Source organism: Cebus imitator, unplaced genomic scaffold, assembly GCF_001604975.1.
Source record: "Cebus imitator isolate Cc_AM_T3 unplaced genomic scaffold, Cebus_imitator-1.0 Scaffold918, whole genome shotgun sequence".
Taxonomy (NCBI): Eukaryota; Metazoa; Chordata; class Mammalia; order Primates; family Cebidae; genus Cebus; species Cebus imitator.
Window position 1 is genome coordinate 291,450 of NW_016108233.1, and position 12,968 is coordinate 304,417.

General features: G+C 41.3%; 1 long non-coding RNA gene and 2 other non-coding genes across 3 annotated transcripts; 1 reads left to right on the forward strand and 2 right to left on the reverse strand.

Annotated features, from left to right (window-relative positions):
* Positions 1 to 6: 6 nt before the first annotated feature.
* Positions 7 to 5,083, forward strand: LOC108298210. Its single transcript, XR_001822488.2, has 2 exons — positions 7 to 146; positions 4,339 to 5,083. It is a non-coding gene; the product is annotated as an uncharacterized LOC108298210 (long non-coding RNA).
* Positions 5,084 to 9,601: 4,518 nt separating this feature from the next.
* Positions 9,602 to 9,683, reverse strand: TRNAS-GCU. Its single transcript has one exon. It is a non-coding gene; the product is annotated as a tRNA-Ser (tRNA).
* A 2,995-nt stretch (positions 9,684 to 12,678) lies between these two features.
* TRNAP-CGG lies at positions 12,679 to 12,750 on the reverse strand. The gene has a single exon. It is a non-coding gene; the product is annotated as a tRNA-Pro (tRNA).
* Positions 12,751 to 12,968: the final 218 nt, after the last annotated feature.

Sequence of the window (12,968 nt, forward strand, 5' to 3'; positions counted from 1 at the left end):
TCCCGCCTGGCGCATTACAACAAGCGCTCGACCATCACCTCCAGGGAGATCCAGACGGCCGTGCGCCTGCTGCTGCCCGGGGAGCTGGCCAAGCATGCCGTGTCGGAGGGCACCAAGGCCGTCACCAAGTACACCAGCGCTAAATAGTGAGTTGATTGCAAACTCAATCATAACGGCTCTTTTAAGAGCCACCCATTTTCTCAAAGAGAGAGCTGGTGCTTGTATTCTTTCTGTGCCGGCCATTGTAACTCGCTATTGTGTTTCTTATTCTTATTCTTTTTCTTTATTTATTTACTTTAATAGATGAGGTGTCAGCATATTGGCCAGGCTGGTCTCGAACTCCCGACCTGAAGTGATCCACCCGCCTCCGCCTCCCAAAGTGCTGGGATTACAAGCATGAGCCACCATGCTCGGTGTTACTGTGTTTAAGTTTGAAGTAGAGCAGTTATTTAACAATAGGGCCGTTACTGAACAATTATTAATGACCTTTCCTGCCAAAGTAAGCTGGAGATATGCCAACGACTACAAATGTGACATAATCTGACCCTGAACTTTTTATTGCCTAAAAATGTTCTATTCTCATCCCCTTAGAGTTAAGTAAGGAGATAGGAGATTTTCTATTATAAGTTCGAAGCAAGTTAAAATACTTGCCGGTCACCCATTGGATGAGTTGCACTAGTGCTGAGCTGCAGTGGTTTTCAGTTTGAATTTGCCCGGGCGGCGCCCGCCCTTCCTCTCTACATCCTGACTGGTTGCTATATCCAGGAAGTCCATGGTTGGCTTGAGTGTGCCAGAGGAATCCAATCCTCGCCTTTATTTGGTCCTTCCTACAAACTGTAATCTATCAGTTTCTCATTCTTAATGCTTTCGGGAAGGAGATTTATTTCCTCTCAATTTTAGTTGGATAGAACGAAATTTATTTTTTGCTTTTATTAATTTACTCATTTTTTTGAGATGGAACCTCACTCTGGCCCAGACGGGAGAGCAGTGGCTCGATCTCAGCCTCCCCCTCCTGGGTTCCAGCGATTCTCCTGCTTCAGCCTCCCAGATAGCTGGGATTACAGGCATGCACCACTACATCTGGCTAATTTTTGTATTTTTAGTAGAGACAGTTTCACCATGTTGGCCAGGCTGGTCTCGGACTCCTGAAGTCTTGAATGTCATTGTTTACTTTTTCTGGAAGGAGAGTGACCTAAGATACTGATCTAAACTGAACGTGCATGGCTAATGGTTTGGATAGACAGAGATTTTAAGTAGGCAAAAGTGGAGGTTGTGTTGACAAGAAGTTTTGGGAAACAGTGATGTGGATGAATTTCCCAGAATGGTTCCAGATTATGAGAATGATGTCCCACGTGAATGCTAACCAAAATTCCCACTCTTGGGAGGAGGCTATCAACAATCAAGTACACATCAACCACATGGCTGTCAGTAGTCTCTTTTCCTATCACCCCACTTACTGCCCAAGTGATTTATTTGTAAACCATGTGACCAGGGTGGCAGGCAGTGGTAGAGGTCATACTTCAGCTCTGTAGTATAGACTTAGCTCACCAAGACTGACCTGGATACTGATGCTAAGTGTCCCATATGGCAGGGGAAGTATTCTTGCAAGTATTTTGTCATGAATGAGGCAAATTTTGTCTTTACTGAGATAAACACTTAATCTAGATTTGGGTATTGTTCACTTTCCTACATGCTATAGCTAGCAGGACCATCTATGAACTTACTGAACACTTTATACCTCATATCTCAACATTTTTTGGACCCATTTCTATACATTAAACAGAAAGGGAAGGGCAATGCATGGATGACCATGGGACTCAGTAGTCCTAATGTGTACCATATTTCTTATTAGCAGAAGTCTCAATTTTTGGAAGATTCAGTTAAAGTGGCATGTAGTCATTCAGCACCCTCCTGGAGTGCCGCTCAATTTTGGATGTTGTATATGTGCTGAACAGTGACTAAGAATAGGCATAATTTCTTCTGTAGCCAAAATGCATTGGTTAAAGAAAGGAGACGTGGAAACGTAGTGGTGCTCTCTTATTACACTTAATAATGAGCTGATAAAAGTTATGCTTTTCATGTTTGCAACTCAGGGCTCTCTGCTGTTTTTTGTTTTAGAAAAGGAGAAGTACATATTCCCACCAGTAGTCACGGAGATGCCTCTTTTTATTGATTTACCAAAAATGATTTATTTTTATATGAAGTTTAAAGCAATTTAAATTACATTCATTTGGTGGCTTAGAGAACCGTGGGAAGACTTGACTTACAGAAGTTGGGCTTTTTGGACTCTCCTCTGTTTGCCAGTTTTCTTTTTGTTTCTGTTCTTCCCCTACCGCCCCCTGCTTTTTGTCCCCTGACTGTCTCAGTCTACCTCTTTTTAGGGTTATAGGCAAGGAGCTGTGACAGACAACTTGGGTGTTTTTAAAATTACTCTCATAAAAAATATACCTTTGTTCAGGTGTGGTGGCTTACACCTGTAATCCCAGCACTTTGAGAGGCTGAGGCAGATGGATCACCTGAGGTCAGGAGTTCGAGACCAGCCTGGCCAACATGGTGAAACCCGGTCTTTACTAAAAATACAAAAATTAGCTGGGTGTGGTGGTGTGCACCTGTAGTCCCAGCTACTCCAGAGGCTGAAGCAGGAGAATCACTTGAACCCAGGAGGCGGGGGTTGCAGTGAGTCAAGATTGTTCCCCTGCACTCCAGCCTGGGCTACAGAGCGAGACTGTCTCAAAACAAAACATTTTTTTTTCCCAAACCCTTTTCAAAGAATGGTTTAAAAGCAATGGCAATCCAGGATCAGTGAGAATTCCCACCCAGATTATGGTCTCTCAATTCCTTTTTCAAAGAGCAGGCAGGCTACTTGGAGACTTGTAAATTTATGGATCATAATAGATTTAAGAGGAACAAACAGCAGTCATATTTGCCATATTTGGATCTGTTGGGGTCCCATTCAGACAAAAATCACTATAAAAAATTTTTGAGACAATTCAAGATTTTCTTTCTTTAACGGCTAGGTATTAGATAATGTTACAAATTATTTTTAAATTTTTTTTTTTTTTTTTTTTTTTTTTTTTTTTTTTTTTTTTTTTTTTTTTTTTTTAAGATGGGGTTTCACCATGATGGCCAGGCTGGTCTTGAACTCCTGACCTCAGGTGATCCACCCACTTCGGCCTCCCAAAGTGCTAGGATTACAGGCGTGAGCCACCGCGCCCAGCCTAAAATTTTCTTAGGTGTAAAATCTTAAGTGTATTTTCTTTATATCCATATCTGTTAGGATCTTTGTGAAAATATTCCTGATTAACATATTTGGGATTTCATGTTTGGGATTTTTTTTAGACTCCCTCATCCGCCAGTGTGGCTCTGGATAAAGAAAAAAAATGGGCAAGTTGTTGGTACAAAAAAAGGTTAAAATAATAATAATGATAAAGCTGGCCAAATCAATGAACGTATTTCTTTTCTGGTCAACAAAGGGCTACACTGAGAGGAATGAGCGTGTAGAGGAATGCTGGCGACCGCACTTAGAGAACGTCAGGCAGCTTGGCGGGCTGGAGAGCAGCTGTTGGCACAGGGAGGAGCTCTCGGGCCGCCCCCTCCTTCTTTCCCGCGGGCGAGTTGTGAAGCGCTGTCACCATCTTGTGGCGATAAGAGGATAATGTAGCTCAAACTTTGCTTAGTTTTACGATTTCGATTAGGCATTTCATTGCTATGGTTTAATGATTGCATATACAAAGAATGCCATAAATCATCCCATCTCGAACAGCCCCCAGCCGCCCAGTTCCCTCATCTACTTGGCAAATATTCTTTTTTTGACCAAACTCCAGGCAGCTTCTGAGCTCTCTTCTGGACTAGGCAGCCATCTTGGCCTAAAAAGACCTAAACAAACCCGAACATAGTTCCTAATGGCCCCGGTCTCCTTGAGCACCTGCCTGAGAAAACTCAACTGATGCCGCCAAAAGAATTTACCGTTTGTTTCAGTCAACATCTGAAGATAGGTCCCTCGTCTCCCAGGTTCTGCAGTAGGTGTGGAGCCTGATGTAGATATGTATGGGCCAGTTATGAAACCCAGATGGTTCCCCACTGTCAGTGATTACTAAATAAAATCTATTTTTGTCATTTAAACTAACGCCTGGCTGTGTCTTATCTTTGATATACCGCAATGAAGCACTTTAATTAGTTTCCTGTGTACCTGCCTGGAATATCTTTTTAGAAACACAAATAAATGTGCCCCCTTTCATTCAAATTTGCCCCTTTTCGTTCAAATGGCTGATGGTCACATGTTCTTCACAGGTTTTGCCTCTTGCTTTTCTCATTAACTACCTGTCTTTCCTATTGCAGGTGGAGTGGCTGAAACTTCTCAGCAGGCACACCCACACTAGTGACCTGAGGAGAGAAACCTTAACCCCACAATGGCTGCATCTTCTCTGAGGATGAGGCTAATGCTCATATTTTAAATGAAGGGCAGTGTGTGGATTTCTCCACGAAGGTACCCAAAAACAGCCCTGCCAGAGCTGCTGTGGGGTGGCTAAACTGCTATTCCTTTTCTAGGGTGGGGTCCCCACTCTTTGTAAGGAAGGATATTGGGGTCCTAACACAGGGAACCATCTTGCCCATGAGGCCTCCTTGTCATTGAGCACCCCATCTGTGTTTCCTGTTCCAATTTACAACTATTTTTTGGTCATAATATATATCAAGATCTGAGATGCTATGTTTTACTTCTTCATTGGCTTACTATTATTACTGTGCAACCCTCCACACAAATTTTTTTGGCACTGGATTTGAGGGTTGTGGGGTAGGTTATATTTTGATCACTTGTATTTCTCAGCTTCTAAAACAGTGCTCAGGAAAGCACATCTATGAGTAAAGTCATACTCCTCTGTTCCGCTGTTGCCAACTGGAAGATACCGAGGGAACTTTCTTTACTTTCCTTAGGGGATGATCCAGAAGATGAAAAACAACTTGTCATTCTGTGTTCCTTACAGCTGAATTCCCAGTTTTTGCTCCTGGGGAAAAAAAAAAAAAAAAGCTAATTCAGTTTTGTTAAAAATTCTTTTTACCTGAATTTTTTTTTGTTAATGATTATTAGCATATACAGTGTTTTCTTTTCATATACCAAAACGGCAGTTGATACAGTGCATGACTTGAAAACATACCTGCCCTCTCTAAGGCTCAAACTCAGGACTGTATTATTTGGAAAGCCCTGTAGCCTGGTTGGGTTGTGGCTCCCAAGAAATCATACCTAACTTCCCTTCTTTGAGAGCACTGGTTTCTGAGTTTCCATTTCTCCCAGAAGAGAAACACTGGCTTGTAAGAATTTATGTGTCATCAAGGCTTCCTTTTTCACCCCTGAACTTAGGACCCAACCCTTGAGGGCTGTGCTGTCAACACCATTCCTTGCTCACCCTCTCTTTTGCTCTAATTATTTCTGTCTTCCCACCTCCAGAAATGTCAGTTACTCTTTCAGCAGCCCTTGTTTCCTCTCTGGCCCTAGTACCAAGTAGGTGACGTACAACTGAAAGGATGAATGCTGGCTAACTTGTCTCTAGCCTAGATGTCCCCTTATTTTAAATCTGCCTTTGCAACCACATGGCCTGAGACACTCCTCTTCAAAGTACCACCAAAAGGACATCATAAAAAATCACCACCACCATCATCTATTCAGGCCTATGCATTAGGAGACATAAAATATGAGTCATTTACATTGTTTTATTTAATCCAACTTAATTTTTTCCACAAACATTATTATCCTCATTTTAGAGATGGAGCTGAGCCTCAGAGGAGAAAACTTCCTTAAGTCATAACACTGATAAGATAAAAGAAAAAAAAAAAGTCATAACACTGGTAAGTGACAAAGCCAGTACTAGAAACCAGAGTAGTTTTGATTCTGAAATGTGTGTTCCTCCTATATCAGCTCATGTTCTCTCCACATTCCTTCTCTTCGTGTACCCAACAGTTCACCTGACACGTATTCACAGATTTGTGCCCTCTTTTATCCATTAGACATACATCCCCCACCTCCAATGACACGTCAGCTCATGTAGGTTATTCCTGCACATTTGCATTCTTTCCATTCATGGCATGTAGCATTTGGAGTAAATGCTGTGTCACATGTTTTCACTGTGGACTTCAGAGGCTGAAGGAACATGGCCTAGCATCTGGGGCCCTTGCTTGTTTGAAAAGTTTCTGGTTTCTCCACTTCTAGGCTCACCATCTTCCAGGCTTCCTGACAGATAAGAAATTTACTTCAAAGCTTACTTTGATAAAGTAACTCCTCTGCTCAGTTTTTCAAAAGAACTTACATCCTTTTAATCTGGATTTTTAGACCATTACTTGCTATATACGTTTTTTCCAGCTAAATTTTAAGAGATTATTTCTACCTAGAATGTATGTTTCAAGTCCAATTACAGGTTCTTCCCCTTTCTCATAGAGAATTTCCTATTTTCATGCCTGGGACCCCTACTCCCTATTCTGTCTTCAGTTTCATTCTCTAATGTCCATTCTTGATCTTTTTGATCTATTGTTTTTTTCTAAACTCACAGCTCTTTTAGCCTGTTTTGCGTTTTTGCTCTTCCACCATGTACTATGTGTGGCTTTTTTTCTGAACATTCCATCTCCTCAAGAATAGTAAGTATCACATTGTGACCTCACACTTTGTCAACAGGAGTAAACTTCAATCTGTTGATTTGTTCTGAAAAGAGTGGAAATATCTGGTTCTTTTTCTTTTCTTTTGAGAGAGTCTCATTCTGTCACCCAGGCTGTAGTGCGGTGGCACAATCTTGACTCACTGTAACCTCCGCCTCCATGGTTCAAGCAATTCTGCCTCAGCCTTCTGAGAGCTGGGATTACAGGCACACACCACCACACCCGACTAATTTTTGTGTTTTTAGTAGAGATGGGGTTTCACCATGTTGGCCAGGCTTGGTCTCCAACTCCTGACTTGAAATGATCCACCTGCCTGGGCCTCCCAAAGTGCTAGAATTACAGGTGTGAGCCACCGTGCCTGGTCAGAGCTGGTTCTTTTTCTTTAGAGCAACTTTTTATAGATTTCAAGGTAGAAAACATAATTTCTTTGTAACTTGCAATTTCTATAGTCGGCAGCCTCCTCTGCTCAGGCCTCGACAATGTATGGTTCCTACCCCCCCTGCCCCCCAGAAATGGGATCTTGATCTGTCACCCAGACTGGAATGCGGTGGCATGATCATGGTTCGCTGCAGCCTCAAACTGCTGGGCTCATGCCATCCTCCTACCTCAGCCTCCCAAGTAGCTAGAACTACAGGTGTGTGCTAGTACAATAATTTATTTTATTACAGACGAAGTCTTGCTGTGTTGCCTAGGTTAATCTCAAATTCCTGGCCTGAAGTGGCCCTCCTGCATAGGTCTCCTGAGTTGCTGGGATTACAATCATGTCTTGTTTGAAGGAAATTTGTCTTAATATGTTTCCTGCTCAAAACAAAATGTGACTCGTGATTTTCAAATTCTAAAATTCTGGTATATCTTAAAATGTCTATACTATAATATCACATAAATTAGCTTTTATGACGGAATTGTTGCTTTGTCATTAAACTTCCTTCTCTGGTAAGAAAAAGGTCTTGGGTTCAAGTCCTCACAGAATTTTGTTTTTGCAGTGTGTAGTCTTCCCTGATACTCATTTCTTTTGTGTTTTCTTGACAAAACTTTTACACCTGACCTACAAGCATTTGGATAGTTGGGAGAAGCTATAGTGGTATACCTTTTGTTTTATAAGAGTCTGTAAGACTGGTAATAGGGCAAGTCAATAGCTTTTACATTGTGTTTAGGCTTTTCAGCAAAATTGGATTTAAATATGTTTAAATATTTATATTTACAAACTGAAAAAGTCAATTTTATGTAAAAAAGCTATATGGGAGATGATCAGATTAATATACATATATTTTCTTTTTGAGACAGGTTCTGGCTGTGTTGTTCAGGCCGGAGTGCAGTGGTGCATTTTTGGCTCATGAAACCTCTGCCTCCCAGGCTCAAGCAGTCCTCCCACCTCAGCCTCCCAAGTATCTGGGACTATACCTAGCCCTTTTCTTTCTGTTTTTTGGTAGAGACAGGGTTTTGCCATGTTGCTGAGGCTGGTTTCGAACTTCTGGACTCAGGTGATCTGCCCACCTCAGCCTCCCAAATGCTGGGATTACCGACGTCAGCCACCATGCCTGGAACACACTAATATATTTTAATTTACTTTTAATCATGTTACAAAATCAATACTTTAAAGTTTATAGATTTGAATTCTAAAATTGTTTTACTGAGATCAAATTTATACACACATGGGAAAATATTTGGTTGACTCACAATGTTGTGTAAATGATGATGTCATCTTATTAAGATTAAAGTGTTCATCTGTACTTTAAAAACTTAAAGAAGACATTGTTTTACAAGACAATTTCAGGAAATGTTAACAATTTAAAATGTAATGGTCTTGGTTACTTTTCAGTTGCTTTTAGCTTTTCATTTTCCCTATTATGAATATAAGTTCTATGAAAATTTTTGTGTACGTCTTTTGGTGTATACATATGCTCATTTCTTTCTTTCTTTTTTGAGACAGAGTCTTGCTCTGTTGCCCAGGCTGGGCATGTTTCACCCTGTTAACAAGACTGGTCTCGATCTCCTGACCTTGTAATCCATCCACCTCAGCCTCCCAAAGTGCTGGAATTACAGGCTTGAGCCACCACTCCCCGCTTTTTTTTTTTTTTTTTTTTTTTTTAAGCTCTTGCCGCCAAGTGCTACACGTTTCTTCAATTTTGGTCTCTCGATTTGTCTTGAGCATTTAAGTAACTAAATTTCTCTCCTGGTGTGTTTCTCATGCTGTTTTTTTCTTTGTTTGTTTTTGTTTGTTTGTTTGTTTGTTTGTTTGTTTTTCTTTTTAAAGACGGAGTTTCACCATGTTGGTCAGGCTGGTCTTGAACTCCCAACCTCAGGTGATCCGCCCACCTTGGCCTCCAAAGTGCTTGGATTACAGGCATGAGCCACCACGCCCGACCCTGTTGTGCTGTTTTTTTGTTTTGTTTTGTTTTTGTTTTTGTTTTCTGCTTATCTTATTGATGAGTTTATTTTAATGTCCACAGTTGTAATGATTTCTAAAAGAAAGGGCTGGAGTAACCACACTCGAGTTTTTCCCCCTTTTTAGCCCTACACCTCCCCTCTCCCCTTTCTCAGGCTCCAAGGCGTCTTTGCAGTCATCAGGTAGGAATCCCACTTGAGGAATATTCATTAAGCTGACCACACAAACAATATTGACAATACCCAATCAACCATAAACTTAAAGATACCCAGCAACATCATCTTCCTGCCCTCTCTATTCCCCTCTCCCCTTTCTCAGGCTCAAAGGCGTTTTTGCAGTCATCAGGTAGGAATCCCACTTGAAGAATATTCATTAAGTTGACCACACAAACAATATTGACAATACCCAATCAAGCATAAACTTAAAGATACCCAGCAACATCCTAATACTGACAGGTTTACTAGAACCACTTTCTCCTCTCCAAGTCCAGGGATCAGAACTCCAGGAGAGATGAAAGGAAAGTTGGCTGGATTTGGATATTGTTTCTTTCTTTTCATATTAAAAGGCCTCATTCGACGAAGGTGGGATTCGAACCCACGCGTGCAGAGCACAATGGATTAGCAGTCCATCGCCTTAACCACTCGGCCACCTCGTCTGGATACAGCATGGTTCCTGAGCATTTTCTTTGAGAGTTTGTAATCGGAACCCACAGGCAGCCTTAAAAGAAGTTTTAGTGTACCAAGAACCTGAAAACAGAACAATGCAAAAAAAAAAAAGTCTTAGGAAACCGTTTGGAGATGTTTGGGAGGCGTGGAGATGGCTCGTTTCCACATGAATGAGCAAGAACTGAATGGAAAAGCTGCGAGGGGAAAAAACGAGTTTAGCTTTCATGGGACTCACAAATGTTTGAGATGTGGCAGAAACGTAGTTGCCGGGCCGGTCTCTCCCTTTCTCCGGCGTCCTGGTCCCGAGGCAGGAGGCACCTGAGCAGGCGGCAGGCCTGACCCGGCTGACGGGACGCACGGGGTTTGCCTTCGACCTGGGGCGGCAGGTGAGCCTGTTCAGCCCTTCTGTCTGCTCGCCGCGTCCGGAGAGCGCACCTGCGAGCCAGCAGGAAGCGGAGGTTCCCAAAACCGTTCACACCGGAGTCGATTTCTCTTTTGAAGCACACGCAAATCAACTACAGATTGAACAACAGGGAGCATGGGGGAAATCCTGCAGGAATGGACCCCTACTGTATTTTCACACTCTCGCTGTAAGGATATTTGCTTGTTTCTGTGAATGCACAAAGAATCATCCTTTTCTTTTTCTTTGAAAGAGCCCTTCTATTTTAGCGTTTGCTGCACTGACCTGCCTGAAATCTTCAACCTCAACTCAACCCGCTCCCTTACCCCTTGCTTTCCATGCTCAGTCCCATTTGGGATTTTGCATCAAGATGGATCTAGTTTTCCTCTTCCAACAAGTTATTTTCCCTTGTGGAATGCTCTTTTCCTTTCTCACTTTAGCCTGGGTGAATTATTTATCCATACTGGTTATTAGTTCAAAGCTTTTTTTAATTAACAAATTTTTTAATCAAAGTTAACCACACATGTTTTAAAGACTCAATTACTTCAAAAATATGTGTGTGCAAAACAGTCGTCCTGTTTTTCCTTTCTTACTCCTGTTAGTAGAGGCAAACATTTTCAGCCATTTGACATTTTGTGTTGTTTTACCAGCATGCCTCCAAATATCATGCTATGGCAGAGATGGCTAATTGTCCATTCATTATTTTTGTTTCTTCCAAGAAATGGAAAATTAGCTGAGCTCATAGCCACCCATGAAAAGATTACAATGACTTCCCTTGACAGTAAGCCTCATCAAGTGACCAACTTCTAAGTAACGGCATAAGAGAGAAAATGCATGTAAAGCTTTCAAGTTATGCCCATAAAAGAAAGAAAGAACTTCTATTTATCTCCTCCTCCTGTATCTGCTTTTGAGAATGAAGCCTTCATGAAATAGTGATTGTACCCAGCAAGCTCTAGGAAGGAGGGTGCCCTGACATAGAAGACCGGAACAAATACCATGAAGCCGAAGCATCACCCTGGCATTGATTACACCCTCAGATGGTCACAGAAGAGATCAGTAATGTCTGTGTCTTTTAAGCTTTGGTTCTTTTGGGTCTTTCTTTGTTGCAGAGACAAAATTGTACTCTAACTAATACATATGCCACATATTAATTTTAAGTTTCGTGTTTTCCATTGATTTCCCATTATACAAATAGAAGATTCACTTCTCTTCCTCACCATAAGCACCTCCACATTCTTCTTACCAATTTTTCCTTCAAATATAGTTATATCAGAATTTTTATTGAATGAGTAATCACTGTTTATGTAATTATGTTTGGCAATATTATTTACCTATCTTTCCTATTTTGTTTCCTGAACATTATTTTTAGAAAAAAATTATCACAACCATAAAAGCTTGGCCAAAAAATTAACTAAGTGATTTCTAAACTTGATATGGTTTACATCCTGATGTCTTCCTTCACCATCATAGTATACATTTTATTTCCTTGCTACTGGTGTTGGATGCCCAATTTCTCATGTATTTTCTCTTAATATACATTCACATTTTGGTGGAATACATTGTAAAAGCAGCTTCCTGAGAAAGAGTTTATTGTAGATGAGACTTTTTAATACTTCTCCAACAACTTGATAGAATGATTGGGAAATATTTTTTGGGCTTTTGAGATTTATTTCAGGATTTTGAGAGAGTTCTCCATTTTCTTCTAGCTTTCAGTATTCATTTGGAGTACAAAGTCATTCTAATTACTGATTCTACATTTGCAATGAACTTTAATTTAACTATTTCAGGATAATTTCCTTGTCCTCAATGTTCTGCGATGTCTGAAAGATATGCCTTAGTGTGTTTCTGTTTCCATTCATTGTTTTGGGAACTCTTTTACATCATCAAATCATGTATTCCAGTTAGGGATGTTGGCTTGTTTTTTTGTTGATGGTTTTCTGATTTCTGTGTTCTCTTTTTTTTTTTTTTTTTTTTTTTTTTTTTTTTTTTTTTTTTTTTTTTTGACAGTCTTTCTCTGTTGCCCAGGTTGGAGTGGAGGGCTTTCGGCACTGAATTTGGCATGCAGTGCTCATTGCCTATGCATCCGCCGGAGGAATAGAGGAATGAACTCTGACCAGGGAAAGCAGGAGAGGCAGGAGGGTGACACCCTAACAACAGTCGACTGCAGTGGGAGTGGCTGCACCAGCCGCACTCGGGGAGACGTTCACTTTCCAGTGCGGCGGGAGTAGTCAACATTAGGAGTGATCACCGAGCTGGAGTTAAAAGTGGAAACTGTAATCCTCCTTCCTATAAGAGGAAGATAACCGGTTGACTGCAACTCATGTTTCCCCTCCAGCACTCGGCCAAGCACGCACTCGCACGCGCGCACAAGCTGCCCGCCGCCTTCCCCTCGGGATTTGGGAAGAGACGGACTGAGGTGGGCGAGCGCTGCTGCAGCCGCATCAGCATTCCGGTGTCTGCCCTTAGGGGAGATCCGGGATTCAGTACTCGGCTACTGTTCAAGTGATGAAAGTACATATTTTTGAGTATGAATATTTGGGTAAATACTTTAAAAACCCTTAAAGCTTATTGGGCGAAAATGAAGTGGGCTCGTCCGGGATTTGAACCCGGGACCTCTCGCACCCGAAGCGAGAATCATACCCCTAGACCAACGAGCCACCTAAAGGTGGCAACTGCTAGTATTTACAGTACAATTTATTTCCAAATTATTTATTTTTATTCTTCAAAGAGTTTATTACCAAATAATGTTTATCACTCCATCATTCATTTACATAAATGAAAGGGTTGTTTCTGTGGATGCTCTGATGATAGCTTAAACTACTACGCTATGGTAAGACCTGTGACCTATAGGAACATTTTTCTTTTGTTCTACTTT